At 39.6% G+C, this 17,349-nt stretch overlaps 3 non-coding genes across 3 annotated transcripts; all 3 read right to left on the bottom strand.

Moving 5' to 3' along the window:
• Nucleotides 1–1,403: 1,403 nt before the first annotated feature.
• On the bottom strand, nt 1,404–1,600 carry LOC132618385 (U2 spliceosomal RNA). Its single transcript, XR_009574079.1, has one exon. It is a non-coding gene; the product is annotated as a U2 spliceosomal RNA (small nuclear RNA).
• A 1,506-nt stretch (nt 1,601–3,106) lies between these two features.
• LOC132618392 (U2 spliceosomal RNA) lies at nt 3,107–3,295 on the bottom strand. Its single transcript, XR_009574080.1, has one exon. It is a non-coding gene; the product is annotated as a U2 spliceosomal RNA (small nuclear RNA).
• A 2,536-nt stretch (nt 3,296–5,831) lies between these two features.
• On the bottom strand, nt 5,832–6,018 carry LOC132618399 (U2 spliceosomal RNA). Its single transcript, XR_009574083.1, has one exon. It is a non-coding gene; the product is annotated as a U2 spliceosomal RNA (small nuclear RNA).
• Between the last annotated feature and the right edge of the window lie 11,331 nt (nt 6,019–17,349).

The following is a 17,349-nucleotide window of genomic DNA, read 5'->3' as shown; positions in this document are numbered from 1 at the left end:
TTGATCTTGTAGCATATTATGGGAATCACCTTCACAATTATAACTTGTGTAAATATGACATGCAGTATGAAGCACAAAAGATCCAAAAATTTATATTATGATTTCCTATTTCACAACATAGCTACTAATGATTGTGGTTTAGTCGGATAATACTACTATTTACAAACAAGTAGTTGATCAGTGTTGAGGCAGGTCAAACTTACATTTATACTTGTTGAAGACTACTTCAAAGGTGGACCTACTCTCTTAGTTTGTTAGTGTACTTTCTATTGTTCATAATGTGTTACTCAAAATAAGGATAGATTAGATGTTTAAGTTGTAATAGTAGTTGATAGAAATTTGTTAAATTTCTTGTTTGAGTGTAGCATATAAATAGGTGGCCGTTCAATTCTCATTATCTCATTTCCGCTAGAGGCCACAACATCATGTTGACAATGAGGACTGCCCTTCTTTTTTGTGCATTACAAAATAACAACAGGAAGGAGGTGTGCATTATCTATCTATATATATAGAGACCACCCAAGATTTCAAAATACATAATTTACCTTCTGAACTATAAATTTGCTCCATCTTGTAAAAGCCCAGCTGGAACAGAAACATTTGAACTTTGATAGACTATACGAGTCTACCAAACGGTATAGAAAATCAAATTCTCTATTTGTTTCCTTAAGTTAGACAGAAAGTAAATAACACAAGATATTTACGTGGAAACCTCCTTGCTCAAGTGAGTAAAACCACGGCCTACTGTAGTAAAATTTGGTCAAACTTCACTATAACGAGAAAACTTCAGATTACAAACTATTGCAACCTAGGAATTAAACTGTTAGTCCCTCCCCCTTACAATAACTCTATTGCAAAGACACACCTTAACTAACTCTAGGCCAAGTGTACAACTCAGAATACTTGAGAAATAAGCATAGTAAACACTTCTTCAAAGCAGTGTAGGAATACAAGATAAAGAACAAAAGACAAGACTCAACAAACCTAAGGACTTAAGACATCTTCAGTGATAAGGGAACTGATCCTTCTTGTTTGTTGCAACTTTGTTCTTGGTGAGAGCACTTTGAGAGGCGGCGACTTGTAGTTAAGATGTGAGAGATTTTCTAATTTGCAAGCATACTGTTTCACTTGGAACACGTTGTTTATATAGGTAGAGCAAGTGGGTAGGTGAGAAAGAGACATTCTGTTTGCCTTTGACCACTAACCAGCTGCAACAACTTTGCTGATGTGTTGTTGCACTGCTACCAGTAGGTATAGTGTCAACAACTTTATAGTTGTAGAGTTGACCTTTGTAACGACTAAAACCTTATCCCTTCTGGTTCCTCTAAAACATATCTGGTTCCTCGTATTAGTTTGTCAAATCATCAAAACATAAAATAACATAGCTTATCAAACTTGAATTGGTGAGGTGCACCAAGACCAAGCAATAGTGCAAGACCAAGGCAACACGCGAAGGCCCAAGTAGCAAGCTACTTTGACGAGCCCTCCCCTTTAAAAAATTGAGTTAATATCGTGTGAGCCGATGACCTGCATATATGATATTAAACTGATAAGAATCGATACTACACTTGATCTTAGCCAAAAGGGCCGAGAAAGGTATGCGTTACTTCGTTCGTGGACCTCCTCTGTGATACTGCCTCTCAACTCTCTACTTCTCGTTTTCCATCGATATGGGACTGATGAAACCTTAATGCTACCGTGACGAAGACACTTTGGAAAAAAAAGTTTATTTTATTTATGAACAATTAAGTATATATACAACATAAACTTCAACATGACTTAGCTAGGTTATCGATGTTCAAATTACTTTGGACCTCCAAGCATACTATCAACACTTATAATCTAGTGGTATCAGTAAGTTTCAAACATAATCGGTGTCAGTTCAATTCTCATTGTTCTATTTCCTACTTCTTCTGTCCGTCAAAGGACCTCCACACGTGAGTTTATTTTTGCACGTGTTACCAGAAAATGTCTTAAGCAGACCCTCAAACTTGGCCTCCGCTGGCAAGTATACCCTCCAACTTTGGATGTGCACAAGTAGGCACCTCAACTTGTCTCCACCCTCCCCCTTTGTGGGGGTCCCGACCCCTACGAGTGAGCAGAAAAGGGAGGAGGGGTCTGTCAGTTAAGCACTCCAACTTACAAAATGATCATCTAGACTCCTTCAAAATTTATGTGCCACATCAGTTTCACGTCAGTATTTGTGTTTATGTGTTCAACTTTATACAAGCTGAGGTGCCTACTTGTGCACAACCAAAGCTGAAGGGCATACTTGCCGGCTCAGGCCAAGTTTGAGGACTTGTTTATGTATTATTTGGTGCAAAAATAAGATATTACATGGTCTAAACTACGTCAATAGTAAACCATCCTCGACATTATGTACGACTTGAGACAAACCAAATTCAATTGCAACTGTCAATCGATGAGAGAAAGGACAACTTTTTCCTCCCCTTCCAATTCAATAAATTTGTGTCGTGCATGAATACACTTTTTCTCAGTTAAAAATAGAAAAAATTTGTGTCTTACGAGAAAACACTATACTTTCTATCTCAATCCTTTGTGTTGATTGACATGAGCATATATTTGTGCTCCGAAAACAATAAGCTTAATTGCATAAAACACACATTGTAGAGACTAAAAAACAAGCGTTTTGACGACATTTGTATTCGTAAAACTCTGTTCCTGTCGTACGTGGAGAATTCCCACGACGGTAAAATATTAAGAGTACCAGTTAAAATCAGTTTTACGGAAACGCTTCATTTTGTTAAAGGATTAACACAACACCATTAGTATAGCCAGAAAATCACTATGTATGTACTGTAAGTCACGTCAACAAAGCTTATCTAGCTAATATGTAGTCTGGTACTCTATTTTCCTTCATGCCAACACCCAATGTTGATCTTCTCTACTTTCACAACTCTGTTCCTGTATGTAAAAAAATTTCTGAGACACGAAATCTACCAATAAAACATGAATTTTGTTAAAATATTTCGTGATTCTGAAGGAGGATGACACAATAACAAGACACTGCTCATCTATCTATTTGACATACAGTATCTCTCAATAAAACTAAAGTTAATATCTTGTAAGCCCGAAACTTGATTTGGTGGGGTGCACCAGGCCTAGGCTATAGTGCAACGCCTAGGCAACACACAAAGGCCCGAGTAGCAAGCTACTCTTATGATCCTTCTCCCTTAAAAAATTGAGTTAATATCGTGTGAGTAGATAATTCCTATATTAAACTGATAAGAACAGGTACTACACTTAATCTTAACCAAAAGGCCGAGAAAGGCATGCTTTGTTAAGCTCACGGACCTCCTTTTGTGTACTGCCTCTCATGTTGCTGCTTTTCATTCTAATATCGATGTGGGACAGATGAACCTTAAAGTACTACTCTTGCTCTTCTTAGTTACCAGAAAGGAACTCCTTTTGTTTTCTTCATGAGCCTGAATGTTGTTCAATTTTCAGATAAATGTCTATATTTCTGGAGAGTTTTATGTTCGTATTGAATTATATAAATTTAAACACAAGAGAGAAAGAAAGGTGCCAAAGCTAAGAATAGTAATTAATGTCCCATATAAAGCTTGGAGAATATTTCTATAACATGGCAAGCTTAATAAATTATTTGGCCAATTACTCAAGTATAAATGAAGGTTGATAGAACAAATTAAGGTTAATAAACTACTGGTTGGCCATGAAAGAAAATATCCTATACTGTTTTTCTCAGTCCATATGTCTTGTTGCTTGTCATGAACATAAAGTGGCTGAGCCACAGCCCAGCAAGGTTGTTCGGTTGGCCGGAAAATTATACCGTGTAAACATGTCAATTATTACATATTACAGATATATACTCCCCTCCGTCCCATATTAGTTGTCTGTTTCAATTTTCGAGAGTCAAGTTGACCAATCTTCAGAGCTAAATTGGACTAGATCAGTTCAATATTTTGAAATTATAATATAGATATTCAAAAAACTACACGAAAAATACTACAAGTTGCAATTCTTCTCATATCAATATGGTGAAAAAATATATCTCAAAATGTTGGTCAAAGTTTATAGTTTGACTTTTAAAAAAGAAAAGTGGACAAGTAATATGAGACGGAAGGAATATTACATATCAACACAAAAATTCTAGCTCCGCCATTGCGAACATATACCTGAGCTCCAAGCAGGCGAGCATTATGAGCTTGCACAAAAGTCAAAAGATACAACCAAACAATCTAGCTAGAGACTATCAAGCGTTTTGATGATTTTTCCCTTCCTTAGGGATTTTTACAGTCCATGTTGATTTGCGGAAAATAGTTACCCGGTTTAGCCCATTTTTAATTTCTTAGCCGCGTTAACTGCCGGAGAGGTGACTGAAGATTGTTTTTCTTCTTCATCCATTCACGCCTCATCTTCCTCATGAGCACAGACTTCAATACAAAGCTCACGTCTCCTCATTCCCTATTGGAAGTAGAAACCTCACCGTCCCTGCAACCCATCGACCACATCTTCTCCTTTCTCTAAATAATAGCCAGAAAACCGCAATTCCACCATTGAAACTGGTTCACCATCCCTTTATTCTCCAAATACCATCAATGAAAGTGTTGACTCCATCTTCATTGGCGACAAGCTACAACTCCTTGACGTAAAGGTCTTTTTTCTTCATCTTCATTTCGATTTACCCCGTCATTGATCTTAGAGTTTGATTTGATCTGGTCTTAGCAAAAACAACCAAGTACAGTTTGTATAAACACCTCTTATATGTTATTATACACTTTTGTAGTGTAGAAGTGTGTATAAATATCTCTTATGTATAAACACCTCTTGTATAAGCTTGTATAATATTATATAACAGTGTAGATGTGTATATAAACACTTTTTATACTTTATTATACACTTTTATACAAGGTTGATACATTTTCTACAGTAAGTGTATAAAGTTATATAATGTTGTATACTATGAAAAATTGGCTATGCCGATGTAAATTAAAACTCTGGCTATGTGGATGTAATTTTTTATGTTGATCGTATATTATTGAATTGTCCCATTTCTTTATATATTTGCACGACTTTGTTTCTATAGTATGTAGAAAAGTCCCACGACGGGAAATGTAGCCAATTAACATCAGTTTTATGCAAGATTTTAAAGGATTAATACAACACTTGTATATCCAGAGTCGAGGACATCACTATATATGTACTTGAGAGAATGAGAGGTTACATCAGCAAAAGTTTATGTAAGCTAATGTTGTGGTACTTTAAGTCGAGCATTCTATTTATTTTCTCTATTCTTACAACTCTGTTCTATAGTATGTAGAAAACTCTGAGAAATAAAACAGTTAATACATCATATTGCTCATTGTTAAAAATGAGCTATATGTATTTTAGCCAAGATTTTATAGAAAAGAAAACCCATTTCCTAAAAAATACATATTGCTCATTCTTAACTATAATTTTCTCCACTTTGTGTAAGCCAAACTAGAAAAGAAAATTTAAATTTGATTTGGTGGGGTGTGCCAGGCCCATGCTATAGTGCAACGCATGAGTAACACTAAGTTTTTAGTTTGGGGTGCCAATAGTATCCTTCCTCTTACATATTCTACATATTACAACGGACAACATGAACAAATAAGAGATAGGCTTCGCTGGTATAATGAAAAAGTACGCGTTTTCTCCTACTTGAGAAATAAGAAATTCTACATATTACAACGGACAACATGAACAAATAAGAGATAGGCTTCGCTGGTATAATGAAAAAGTACGAGTTTTCTCCTACTTGAGAAATAAGAAATTCGGAACACTAAGACTTCAAACCAAACTAGAAAGGAAAATTTAAATTTGATTTGGTGGGGTGTACCAGCCCATGCTATAGTGCAACGCATGAGTAACACTAGAGCCCAAGTAGCAAGCTACCCCAATAGACTCTCCCCTTAAAGAATTTTTAAGTTAACATCGTGTCAATCAATGACTCGCATATCAAATATTAAAAACAAATACCACACTTGACTTTAGCCAAAAGGCAGAGAAAGGTATGTTTTTCTTGGCTCACGGACCTCTTCTTTTATACTGCCTCTCAACTCTCTGTTTTCCATTTTCTATCGATGTGGTATACTACTACTATTACTCTTCCTAGTTCAAAAAAGGAACTACTTTGCTTCCTTTGAAGTGTAAATAACATAATCCAGAAAGAAAAAAAGTAACTTGTCCCAGTAAGAGAAAGGTTAGTGTTACTGATTCAACTGGAACTTGAAAGTATGAAAAATATGAGTCTAGATAATAATGTTTCCTTCAATTATATATGCAGCTGAAATTGTTTCCTTCAATTATGTATGCAGCTGAAATAGTATATTTCCAAACAAGAGAGAGACAGGGGGTGCTAAAGTTAAGAATAGTAATTAATGACAGTATATAGCTCAGAGAAACATTTACTGCTATATAACATGCACAGCCTATTAAAATATTTCAATTTGGTCAAGTAGTCAAGTATAAACGAAGGCTGATAGAACAAAGTTTCTATGGTATTTACAGGTATTTGCCCTTCAAAAGAAACTTGTATATTAGCAAGACACTTGGGGGCAAAAATTATCTGAGCTATAACCACTAAATAGTATACAAGGCTAAAACAAACAATTTATTATTGCTGATGATCAAAATCAATTTTGACCTCCAAGCATACTATCAACGCTTATAGTCTAGTGATACCAGTGAGTTTCAAAGATAATAGGTGTGAGTTCAATTCTCACTATTCCTTTTCCCTCTGCCCCCTCCCCTAGTCAAAGGAGTTCGGCTCGCACGTGTTACCGGAACAAGTCTTAAGTAATCTCAAGCATGTATGGTTTATTATTCAAATATGTAAAAAGTTACCTATCATTTGGTGCAAATAAATAAGATATAATATGTTTTTTCGACCAAACTATGTTAGAAGTCCACCCTCAATATGACTTGAAACAAGCTTTTCCTCTCCACTTCCACTTTAATTTATAGGATCACTTTCATGATTTTAGAGGATTAACACAACATTAGTATATAGCCAGAGTCTAGGACATAACTATATATGTACATGACAAAGAAGAGATTTGTCATTCCTGACCCTGCTTCACCTTATTTATAATTTGAACATGTAAAAATTGTGTCTTGATCCGAGTGGGGATAGCATTTTTCATCTACATGTCCATAGAATTTTGAAAACTCCAAATCACTTATCTTAGCTAAGGTGAAGTATGGTACTTCTTTTCCATCCCACCACACTAAAAATGTCAAGCTTTTGTTTATTTAATTTTGTGAAAATACTTTGTTAGCGGAAAAGTAAAAGAAATTTAGCGTGGTTCAGATCAAAATGATCCTACGACCACCAGAGAACAGTTGCCTTTATATTAATAACAAAGAAAGGGGAGAGATCCCAATTACATCCAAGAGAATTGCTTTCTCAACTCTCTACTCACTACAAAGGATTTATGAATTTTTGAGATGCTAAACAAAGAAGAATTGCCTCCCATTTTATAGGCATAAAATGACTTGGGCTCCACGTGTGCTACATGAACTCTTCAATTTTCCTCCACATCTTAGCATTCTTTGCCTCCAAGCAATGCATCATTTGGCTCCAAGTATCTGTTGGCTCCAAGTAATTGAGCATTCTTTGGCTCTAAGTAATTGAGCATTCTTTGGCTCCAAGTAATAGAAAATCTCTACCTTGGTTTGCTTTCCGAGCATGCATATGAACAACTCTGGCCAAAACTTCTAAGCTTACTGGGCAACCCCGTTGTAAGAAACAGAAGAATAAAACCATTGTTGAACATACCACCTCTACCTAACAATTGTTCCCTTCGGAGTTGCATCAGTTGATGCGTATTCCCGCCAAGTCCTTGCAGTGTGCAAACTTAGCGAGCGGGACTATCTTGGTCAATATGTCTGCAGCGTTATCGTCTGTGATAACCTTCACGGCCTTGATAGTTCCCTCTTCAACAACATCTCGAATAAAATGGAATTTGACATCAATGTGTTTAGTGCGCTCATGAAATCTCCGATTTTTAATCAGATGAATAGCACTCTGACTATCGTAACTAAAAGTTGATTCCTGTTGAACCAAACTCAATTTCGCCACCAAACCATTCAACCAGATAGCTTCTTTCACCGCCTTCGCTGCTGCCATGTATTCTGCTTCTGTCGTAGACAAAGCGACAATTGACTACAGAGTCGATTTTCACTAACGGCACTGCCAACAAGAATAAAGATGTATCCAGTTGTGGACCTCTTTCTGTCAAGATCCCCTGCTGATACGCTCAAATTACACTTATTAATGGCATAAAGCGGACGTTGGCAAATATAGTAACCGAAACAAGGTTGGGGTCGAATCCCACAGGGAATATGGAGAGAAAAGGGTACTAATTGTGTCTGATACTAGTCTTTAAAGGCTTTAATCTTATCCCGAATATTTTGAAAAGAGATTTGGTTTGTATTTGCTATTTTGAACTGTTTGGAATTTGTTTGGATTTGGAGAACCAAAGTTGTGTCCCCGCTATGATTAGATGTTATGCTATGGGTCTCAATATGATATATTTCTAATGGGTCGAGGTTATGTATGCACTTAATCTCTAATACACTTTCTAATATTTTCCAATAGTTAGAAAGTATTTCTTTTCATGATATTCCCAAATGCAGAAAAGCTATAAATAAGGTTGATTAACTATGCCAAGTAGAACTCATCTTATCCCTAAGCGAGTTCATTAAACGAGGGTTAGCGCCCGAGTCCTTGTTATATTATTTCAAATCATACCCTAGTTCATCTTTCCAAATAAACTAGGGTTTGTGCATGAACAAGTGTTTGCAACCACTTAAAGAACAATGAATACGAGAAATAATAAAACACATCACAACCTATTATATATATATATATATATATATATAACATAGCACCCATCATTTGGGTCCACAATTTTGATTAAAGAAACTACTCACACATTATGGTTTCAAAAGTAGTAAGCAATAAATGAGACATAAAGCTTACAAAGTGTAATAAAGATGATGGAAAATGGAATCTTATTGTCTTCACTAAGCTCCAAAAGGGGAGTATTCAATGCTCACCCACCAATGGAACTTTTCACGTGGTTACAATAAAATCTGCTGCTAAAAAAAAACCTAAAATGTTCTTTAAATAGGCTCCAAAAACTCACAGCAGCAACTGACAAAATTGCCCCCGATAGCAAGATCGACGGACCGTCGATCATTCGACGATCCGTCGATTTCTCCGTCCTTTGTACCTTCAGCAGTGTGTTCCATTCGACGGTACCGTCGACCAGTTCGACGCTCCGTCGAGTATTCCGTCTTTCTCTCCTCTTGTTGAGAAACCCTGCTTGACGACACAAATGAAGAATCGTCGATCAGTTCGACGCTTCGTCGATACCTCCGTCCTTTGTCGTCTTCAACTTTGTCATCACTGGAAAATCGAGCTTATCGACGCTTCAAAGGACGGTTCATCGGCTGATCGACGGAACGTCGATTCTTCATTTCTGGCCAATTTTTCTTTTGTTCTTTGCTTTTTGCTTTTGGGCCATTGTTTTCCTAAAACACAACAAAACATATTAACGAGAACCAGACTTACTTGAAAACAACCAAAATTTATAGTAAAAAGGCGACGAATGTGCCACAAATCCGCGGCACATCAATACCCCCAACTTAGGATCTTTGCTTGTCCTCAAGCAAGTTAGACAAAACAACCACAAAATAAAATTACAACTATGCTAAAAATAAAGTAAAAATGACTACAATGGTGCTTGCTCATCGCTACCGGCATGTGAATTTTTCAAATCAACTCCCTCTTTCCTCATTCCCAAACAGGATTCTTTCAAAACAAACTTATTAGAATTGACCATGACGCTTCAATCGATGACATCACATTATTATAAGCATTTATGCGTGCGAGTATTCACCATTATGCCCTCACTTAGATTAGAGAATGTCCTACGCACAATTTTACAATAAGAATCGGGACAAGAATGGATGAGAATAGAAAGCACTCGCGCTCACAAAGAAGTTCATGATTGACAAGTGCAGATACCATATTCTTGCCTTTAATTTCAATGCCTAACACTTTCGGATGGTTCAGTTGTGATCACTATAGGACTTGTTCTAGGGTTGTAATGTAGGCTCGGGGACGGGTAGGATACTCATTTGGAAATTAGTGACTCATCCTCCTCGACACTACAGATTTTGACCTTTCTTCTCATGCCCAATCTATTCATTCTTCAACTCATGACTAAGATGTGATTTTACTCTTATTAGAATTTACAATCTTTTTATGAGACAATATTATTATTATTGTAAGACTATATATATATATATATATATATATATTATGTTTTTTATAAAACACATCCAGTTCTCGACTATGCAACTCACACACCCCCACCTTTAGGCTCTTGGCCTTTACTTCACACATATACCACCCCAGCTTAGGCGATTTGCCTCTTTTCTCTAGTAGTGTCAAGGAGGGAACGGGTGCAAAGATGGAATGAATTCATGAAGTGGGGAAAAGGTTTGTTACGACTAATCAAGAGAAAAAGTCAAAGGCTCAACGTGGGAACTAGTGATATTCATATAGAACAGGTTTTGGGCTTTTTAAGGCTGACGTGACTATTTAGAAGGAAATCCTATGATCACTTCACAACCAACTATCCTAAGCAATATAGCACGACCTACCAAGCAAGTTCTGGATCCACAAATGCTAACAATGAACACAAGAAGTTCTCACACTCACAATGGCATAAGGATTTGAACACTCAATTCATACACACTCTAATATCTATGATGTCACAAAAAGAACCATACATGTCAATTCATTACAACCTGAGATACTTAATAAACTTTCGGAGGGGTCAATTTCAAATCGATCCATTTTTAAGTTCACAAATATCCTTTTTCATTCAAAATTCATGCCAAAAGTTCAAAATGCAACAACCATGAAACTCACAATTACTTTAAATAAAATTTAACAAATATATTTACTACAAGGTACATCAGGTTACCCCACCCCCAGCAAAAAAAAAGGATGCATTGTCCCCAATGCATCAAAAATCATACCATCACCCCATGGTAGAGGGGCCGACCTGAAATGCTCTAATCTTGTTGTTGCTGCTGAGGTGTCTCCTTCGCAGCAGTGCGACTGGGAGCCCTCTCTACTACTGGCTCAGTGGACTGAAGAGGTGGAGCTGACAGGTTCTGTGGCTGCAGGTCCTGAAGAGCTATCGTAATTGGCCTGACTGGTGCTGGGATAGCACTAGTGCTGGACGATGCGCCGGTGAACCTCGTGTCCAGGCGCGACCGCCGAATACCCTCCTGAAGCTCGAGGTCTTCATCCTCATTGTCCTCCTCCTCATCCTCATCATCAGCCAATGTGACAGGCCTCTTTCTTTTGCGACTTTCCTTAGGCTCATCCTCAGTCACCAAATCAACTACTCGGATCAAATCGGAAATGCTGGCGACTGGTGCAGGTGGTGTCGGGTCATCCATAATAACCTGTTCTCTTGTCCGAAGGGCAGCAATCTCATCTCGGAGCTGGTCAAGCTCGGTCTTCAAATCTCCCAAAGTACCAGACTCACTCTTCTTCTCAATAGTGAGTATCTGCATCTCCAAACTGTCAAGTCGTGCATTGACCCTAGCATGATGCCTCTCCATAGTGGAGGCCTCTGTTGTGGACAGTCCTTCCGTGCCTATATCAACTGTGCCCTGAGGAACTGATTCAATGACATTCTTAGCTTGCTCACCCATGAGATCTAGCAATGAAGTACTGGTGGCCTGAGATGTACGAAGGGTCTCATCCCTACTCCGTGTGATATCACACACCTTTGTTGCGGGGAGAGTAGCTGCAAATGTATCAATGTGCCTCACCTGGGCCAACCTACACAACTACATAATAAGGCACGGGAATATCAAGGCTGTCGCCTCCTGTGGTACGCGTGCCCGAATGACTCTACTAATCAGATCACCCAAGTTCATTGGGTACCTGGATAGCATCGCAGCCACTATGTTATCAGCTCCCGTGGGCAGAACCCGATATATGACAAAATTCCACCAAAATTTAGCCTCCAAGCTGATATCCGCCTTATAGATTTTGGCAGCCAAGTGTTTCACCCATGGGGCCTGGTCCGCCGGCCCTCTAGCCATCACCATCACAAACCATTCCCGTACAGATTGCCCAGCCCTTCTTTCAAACTTATCATTATATTCCACTGTGGTCGGTGCCACGAAGTCTTCACCAAAATAAAACATGTTGATTGTGCGGGCTGAGATGTCAACATGGACACCCCGGACATATACTGTGTCTAATTGAGGGGCAGCTTTCAAAGCTTTCTTGTTCTTGTGCCGCTGCTCGAGCATTACTCTGTAGGTAGCATAGAATTCCCAAACCATGGCCGGGCAATAATCCCCTGGAGGCTGTGTGAATGCCTTAAGATGATAGTGCTGGATGAGATCAGTAATCCGAGGGTAGCTCTCTAAGCCGCTCATACTGATTTGTTCTTCTTCTTGAATATTTCTCCTCGGATTACCCCCGCTGACTGTAGTAGCCCCCTTTACATAGTACTTTCGGCGCCCTTCATAGGGGAAGCTGATTGCAGCTATCTCCGTCTTTTGCAGCCGCAACCGCTCTTGCTCCTCATCTGAATTTCGCTCAGGAGCGGCTGGTTGTTCTGTTACTGCATCGCTAGAATCAGCGGATATGGAGAATGAAGTCCCTTCTGCAGATTGAGAGGAGAGTAAAGTAGGTGATTCTGCTTGGGGCGTGGTGGTCTGTGCCTTCGATCTAGTCGTTGGGACTACCGCTTGATGTTCAGAGTCAGAGGGTTCATCCCTAAGAGTAAGGGTTGTTTGCCCCCGACCTCGGCCTTTTCTGGGACCACCACCCCGCTTGACTGGATTCTTTGGAGGCATACCTGAGAAAAGAACACACTTCGTTGTTAAGACAACCATCGAAACATAACAGAATCAGACAAAAGTACAAGCCATGTGATAATTTTAAAGCTGCCAGTGGTCCGTCGATGTGCTACAAGAGTCGTCGAACAGATCGACGGAGCGTCGAAGTTCCCATCGAATTGATCGATGAGCCATCGATCTCATCGTCGATCTCTTGTTAGCCACTGAAAATTTCAACTGAAAGACGGTGGGAAAGACGCCCCATCGATCGATTCGACCGTCGATGTTGTTTTGGTTAAGAACTTTGAGAATGCTCATTCGACGTTGAGTAGGACGGTCTGTCGATTGAATCGACGGGCCGTCGAACTGAGCGTCGAATGTTTTCGCATGCTAAAACTACAGATCCCATACACTTCTTTGGCTGAGGTGCCAATCGTCACGTATTTTGGGGTTACTAAGACTTCACCCCATGTTGGCTTGGGTTAGACTAGGGAAAACACTTGGCGGGAAAAACAACTCGAAGGTCGTAATACCCTTCAAGCCATCGTGACACACAATGCCATACTTTGGCATTTTATCGAACAATTGGTGGGCAAAACAACAACAACCTCATGAATGAGGTGTGTTTGTCGTAATGCCCTCCAACTCGGCTAAAGATCAATGACCCAATCAACCACAAACAAACCAACAAACCACCTCCAGCAAAAAAATATGAGCATCTTAGGCGAAATAATAAAATAATGCAAAAACAATCAAAACAAGCAAAAATAATCAAAACAAGCCATGGAATGCAAAAACAATCAACACTAGGGAGCACACAATCCACTAATTCACATACCTTAAAATGGAAAGAATATGATTTCAGCCCTTAAGGAAGGAAAAACACCCGAAGAACCACACACACAGAGGGATAGAGTAGTAGGGCAGGGAGGGAAGTGGCGGGTGTGGGGTGGTGAAAGAAGGGGGAAGTGGGTGGGGTAACGGTTATGAAAAAGAGGGAGAGGTGGAGAGAGAGAGAGAGACGTTATATAAAAAAAATGAGAATCGGTGCAAAGACGTGGGTTATATAAACCCACATTGTTGAACCGTCGTGGTAAAAGGACAGAGCGTCGATTGATTCAACGCTCCGTCGAGTGAACACCCCCTCCGTCGAGTTCCCCTTTTTTTTATATAAATGAAAAAGAGAGAAGAACACCCGTCGATCTGACCATCGATCAGTTCGACGGAGCGTCAAACCTTTCGTCAATTTGCCATTATTTCCAGTGACCAATCTTTCATGTGATCCACGACGGTGCATTCGACGTCTCGTCGATCAGATCGACGTTCCGTCGAATGTGTCGTGTAACTGCTTCCCTAGAAATTTCTGGGTTCAACACTTAGGTTCCTCAACACATCAACAAATATTAAAACAACACAACAACAAAAATCAACGGAATAAAAATATATTTCGAAAATGCACATGGGTTGCCTCCCAAGAAGCGCACAATTTAATGTCGCGGCACGACGTAATACCACTTTTGATGCTAAGATCCGGTGCCATGTTTTAACCGGTGATCATCAACAATCTTGTCTCCATCAACCATCTAATGGTAGTGCTTTACCCGATAGCCATTCACCCTGAAAGTACCCGTCCCATCGTCGGATTTTAAATCCATTGACCCATTGGGTGACACACTCACCAAAGTAAAAGGGCCGGACCACTTAGATTTCAACTTGCCCGGAAAGAGCTTCAACCTTGAATTGAACAGCAACACCAAATCACCCGGTTGAAAATCTCGCTTCAGAAGTTTGACATCATGATAGTGCTTCATCCTTTCTTTGTACAAACTCGCACTCTCATAGGCATGATACCGAAACTCATCCATTTCATTCATTTGAAATAACCGCAGCTTGGTTGCTTCGTCCCAATTCATGTTCAATTTTTTTAATGCCCACAAAGCTTTGTGTTCAAGTTCAACAGGTAGATGACAAGCTTTACCGAACAACAACCGATAAGGAGAAGTACCAATGGGTGTCTTGAATGCTGTTCTATAAGCCCAAAGAGCATTATCAAGCTTAGATGACCAATCAGTTCTGTTTGCATTAACCGTCTTGGCTAAAATGCTCTTTATCTCCCGATTGGAGACTTTGACTTGCCCACTAGTTTGGGGGTGGTAAGGAGTTGCCACCCTGTGCTGCACTCCATATTTCTCCAAGAGATTAGCGAATTGCTTGTTGCAAAAGTGAGTGCCACCATCACTAATGATTGCCCTTGGAGTGCCAAACCTAGTGAATATGTTTCTTTTGAGAAATTTGGTGACACTCTTGCCATCATTGTTGGGCAATGGTACAGCTTCAACCCACTTGGACACATAGTCAACCGCAACAAGGATGTATCGCATACCACGAGAACTCACAAATGGGCCCATAAAGTCGATGCCCAACACATCAAATAGCTCAACCTCAATGACAAAATTCATTGGCATTTCGTGCTTCCTCCCAATTAACCCTTGGCGTTGACATTGGTCACAAGATTTCACCATCAAATTTGCATCACGATAAAGGGTGGGCCAATAATAGCCACATTCAAGCACTTTAGCTGTTGTGCGGTTCCCACTGTGATGACCCCCCACGGGAGAGTCATGGCAAGCTTTCAAGATTTCCATGGCCTCGGATTCGGCCACACATCACCGAATGATGTTGTCGGCACAAGTTCGGAATAAATAGGGCTCATCCCAATAGTATTGATAACTATCTCTCAATAATTTCTTCTTTTGATAAGCCTTGATGTCGTCGGGGATAAGACCCGTCACCAAGAAGTTGGCGATATCTACATACCAAGGGGCAACCTGACAAGATACAGCCAAGAGTTTCTCATCGGGAAAAACATCATTTAACTCAAGATTTCCACTCGGTCTCCCAGCTTCCTCAAGTCTAGATAGATGATCCGCAACTTGGTTTTCACAACCTTTTCGATCTTTGACCTCAAAGTCAAACTCTTGCAACAACAATACCCAACGAATCAACCGCAGCTTTGCATATTTCTTTGTCATCAAATATCTCAAGGCTGCATGATCCGTATGAACAACCACTTTGGATCCAAGTAGATAGGCTCAGAACTTCTCAAACGCGTAGATAATGGCCAGAAGCTCTTGCTCGATGATGGTATAATTCATTTGAGCTCCATTGAGGGTCTTGCTAGCATAATAAATTGGGTGCATGATTTTGTTGTGCCTTTGCCCAAGCACCGCACCAATAGCGAATACGCTTGCATCACACATAAGCTCAAATAGAGTCTAACGCCCATTTGTTTTCCATAACTTCCATTATTGTTTGATGTTGTAATCATGTACTTGTTCAACTGTGGATGCACTTGTCTTTTCCTTGGACTTTGACATTGGGCAATCTCGTTCAAAGTGCCCCTTCTTGCCGCAGCCCCAACAATCTACATTCTTTTTGTTCACACGAGACTTTGATATGTGCTTTGCTTTGCTCCTTCCCTGTTGGCTAGCCCGGCCTCTAACAAAGAGCTCACTTGTCTGATCATCTCTGTCTCTTTCAAAATGCCTCCTCACATCACTAGAGTTAAGTGATTGCTGCACTTGCTCAAGGTTGATAGGCTCCTTGCTATACATTATTGAATTCTCGATATCACGGTATCCTGAAGTCAATGAAAATAGCAAAGCACATACAGGCGTCTCCTCGTCTTTTTTAATTCCTGCAATCTGTAAGTCCATGACATGTTTATTGAACATATCTAAATGATCTTGTAACAAAGTACCTGATCCCATCTTAAATGTGTGAAGATGTTTTCGTAACAACATCCTTGTTGTGACCGACCGATCCTGGTAATGCTCTTGCAGCTTGTCCCATAACTACTTGGCCATTTCTTCGATACTTATACTCACTTCACAAAGCACGTTAGGTGCAAGGGACAGTTGGATTACACTCAATGTATCTCCTTGTCAGAAGCCAATGTACCATCAGAATACTTTCCGTCAATAGCATGGACTGAACCTTCCCTCCGCAGTAACGCCATCATCGGGATCTTCCAGATATTGAAGTTGTTGCGTCTACTAAATCTATCAATTTCAAACTTCATAGAACTCATCTTTGCTTGTTCTTCCTCCTAGGATCTTCAAAGGTTCCCAATGCTCTGATACCAATTGTTAGCGGAAACGTAAAAGAAAGAACACAGGATTTAACGTGGTTCGGATCAAAATGATCCTACGTCCACCAGAGAACAATTGCTTTTATATTAATAACAAAGAAAGGGGAGAGATCCCAATTATACCTAAGAGAATTGCTCTCTCTACTCACTACAAAGGATTTATGAATTTTTGGGATGCTAAACAACGAAGAATTGCCTCTCATTTTATAGGCATAAAATGACTTGGGCTCTAAGTGTGCTACATAAGCTCTTCAATTCTCCTCCACATCTTAGCATTCTTTGTCTCCAAGCAATGCGTCCTTTGGCTC

The sequence above is a fragment of the Lycium barbarum genome, chromosome 1 (assembly GCF_019175385.1).
Source record: "Lycium barbarum isolate Lr01 chromosome 1, ASM1917538v2, whole genome shotgun sequence".
Taxonomy (NCBI): domain Eukaryota; kingdom Viridiplantae; phylum Streptophyta; class Magnoliopsida; order Solanales; family Solanaceae; genus Lycium; species Lycium barbarum.
This window is presented reverse-complemented; position numbering and strand designations above follow the sequence as displayed.